The 2,500-nt window shown below is 53.0% G+C and overlaps 4 non-coding genes and 2 pseudogenes across 4 annotated transcripts in view; all 6 read left to right on the top strand.

Annotated features, from left to right (window-relative positions):
- LOC139303614 (5S ribosomal RNA) overlaps positions 1-83 on the top strand; it is a 119-nt gene extending 36 nt beyond the window's left edge. Inside the window, exon 1 of the ribosomal RNA XR_011598952.1 lies at positions 1-83. This exon is cut by the window's left edge and continues 36 nt beyond it. This is a non-coding gene — a ribosomal RNA (5S ribosomal RNA).
- A 235-nt stretch (positions 84-318) lies between these two features.
- LOC139307735 (5S ribosomal RNA) lies at positions 319-437 on the top strand (annotated as a pseudogene).
- A 188-nt stretch (positions 438-625) lies between these two features.
- On the top strand, positions 626-744 carry LOC139306291 (5S ribosomal RNA). The gene has a single exon (XR_011599427.1). It is a non-coding gene; the product is annotated as a 5S ribosomal RNA (ribosomal RNA).
- Positions 745-1,171: 427 nt separating this feature from the next.
- LOC139306713 (5S ribosomal RNA) lies at positions 1,172-1,290 on the top strand. The gene has a single exon (XR_011599518.1). It is a non-coding gene; the product is annotated as a 5S ribosomal RNA (ribosomal RNA).
- A 462-nt stretch (positions 1,291-1,752) lies between these two features.
- Positions 1,753-1,871, top strand: LOC139305298 (5S ribosomal RNA). The gene has a single exon (XR_011599253.1). It is a non-coding gene; the product is annotated as a 5S ribosomal RNA (ribosomal RNA).
- Positions 1,872-2,326: 455 nt separating this feature from the next.
- LOC139307360 (5S ribosomal RNA) lies at positions 2,327-2,444 on the top strand (annotated as a pseudogene).
- The last annotated feature ends 56 nt before the right edge of the window (positions 2,445-2,500 follow it).

Genomic DNA, 2,500 nt, shown 5'->3' with positions numbered 1-2,500 from the left:
GTCTGATCTCGGAAGCTAAGCAGGGTTGTTCCTGGTTAGTACTTGGATGGGAGACCGCCTGGGAATACCAGGTGCTGTAAGCTTTTCCACTTCACTTTTTAGAGACAGCCAGGGCGGTGCACCAGCAGTGAAACACCCAACTTTAAAGTGCCACTGCCACTGTCACATACACACTATGGAGAGCCACTGCCACTGCCACTGCCACATACACACTATGTAGAGACACTGCCACTGCCACATACACACTATATAGAGCCACTGCCACTGCCACATACACACTATAAGGAGCGTGTATGCAAAGTGCCCACAGGCTTACAGGCTTACGGCCATACCACGTTGAACACGCCCGATCTCGTCTGATCTCAGAAGCTAAGGAGGGTCAGGCCTGGTTAGCACTTTGATGGGAGACCGCCTGGGAATACCAGGTGCTGTAAGCTTTTCCATTTCCCTTTTTAGAGACAGACTGGTTGATGCTCCAGCAGTGAAACACCCAACTTTAAAGTGCCACTGCCACTTTCACATACACACTATGTCGAGACACTGCCACTGCCACATACACACTATGTAGAGACAATGCCACTGACACATACACACTATAAGGAGCGTGTATGCAAAGAGCCCACAGGCTTACGGCCATACCACGTTGAACACGCCCGATCTCGTCTGATCTCAGAAGCTAAGGAGGGTCGGGCCTGGTTAGTACTTGGATGGGAGACCGCCTGGGAATTTCAGGTGCTGTAAGCTCTTCCACTTCCCTTTTTAGAGACATCCAGGGTGATGCTCCAGCAGTGAAACACACAGCTTTAAAGTGCCACTGCCACTGTCACTGACATACTATGTAGAGCCACTGCCACATACACACTATAAGGAGCGGGTATGCGAAGGGCCCACAGGCTTACAACCATACCACTCTGAACATGCCCGATCTCGTCTGATCTCGGAAGCTAAGCAGGGTCGGGCCCTTTTTAGAGACAGCCAGGGTGCTGCTCCAGCAGTGAAACACCCAACTTTAAAGTGCCACTGCCACTGTCACATACACACTATGTAGAGCCACTGCCACTGCCACATACACACTATGTAGAGCCACTGCCACTGCCACATACACACTATGTAGAGACAAAGCCACTGTCACATACACACTATAAGGAGCGTGTATGCAAAGCACCCACAGGCTTACGGCCATACCACTCTGAACACGCCCGGTCTCGTCTGATCTCGGAAGCTAAGCAGGGTCAGGCCTGGTTAGTACTTGGATAGGAGACCGCCTGGGAATACCAAGTGCTGTAAGCTTTTCCACTTCCCTTTTTAGAGAGAGCCAGGGTGCTGCTCCAGCAGTGAAACACCCAGCTGAACTCATTGAACGCTCCACGCCTTGAGCAGAGTGCCAGAGATACGGAGCACCAGGGCCACGAAGCTGAGTCGGACGCGTCTGTCAAGCTGTAGTCCGCGGGAAGGTGCTTAAGCGTGGGCCCACGAGTTGGGGTGGTGGGCAAGGTTGCTGGAGCTTTCTGCAGGCTGAACTGTGTGGGGTTGAGGAGGCCACAGTGTGTTGATGAAGTACGGGTATCAGTGCTCAGAGACTCTGCGAAGAGCTGCCGATGCGGTCACATACGCACTATGAAAAGCCGCTGACTCTGTGACGTACACACAATAAAGAGCCACTGCCACTGTCACATACACACTATGTAGAGCCACTGCCACTGCCACTGCCACATACACACTTTAAGGAGCGTGTATGCGAAGGGCCCAGAGGCTTACGGCCATACCACTCTGAACACGCCCGGTCTCGTCTGATCTCGGAAGCTAAGCAGGTTCGGGTCTGGTTAGTACTTCGATGGGAGACCTCCTGGGAATACCAGTTGCTGTAAGCTTTTCCACTTCCCTTTTTAGAGACAGCCAGGGTGCTGCTCCAGCAGTGAAACACCTAGCTGAACTCATTGAACGCTCCACGCCTTGAGCAGAGTGCCAGAGATACGGAGTACCAGGGCCACGAAGCTGCGTCGGACGCGCCTGTCAAGCTGTAGTCCGCAGGGAGGTGCTGAAGCGTGGGCCCACGAGTTGGGCTGGTGGGCAAGATTGCTGGAGCTTTCTGCAGGCTGAACTGCGTGGGGTTGAGGAGGCCACAGTGTGTTGATGAAGTACGGGTATCAGTGCTCATAGACGCTGCCAAGAGCTGCCGATGCGGTCACATGCGCACTATGAAAAGCCACTGACTCTGTGACGTAAACACTATAAAGAGCCACTGCCACTGTCACATACACACTATGTAGAGCCACTGCCACTGCCACATACACATTATAAGGAACGTGTATGCGAAGGTCCCAAAACTTACTTCATACCACTCTGAACACGCCCGATCTCATCTGATCTCGGAAGCTAAGCAGGGTCGGGCCTGGGTAGTACTTGGATGGGAGACTGCCTGGGAATACCAGGTGCTGTAAGCTTTTCCACTTCCCTTTTAAGGGACAGCCAGGGTGCTGCTCCAGCAATGAAACACCCA

This window comes from Enoplosus armatus, chromosome 2 (assembly GCF_043641665.1).
Source record: "Enoplosus armatus isolate fEnoArm2 chromosome 2, fEnoArm2.hap1, whole genome shotgun sequence".
NCBI classification, from domain to species: Eukaryota; Metazoa; Chordata; class Actinopteri; order Centrarchiformes; family Enoplosidae; genus Enoplosus; species Enoplosus armatus.
Note: the sequence above shows the minus strand (reverse complement) of the source record. Positions and strands in the feature narration are given on the sequence as shown.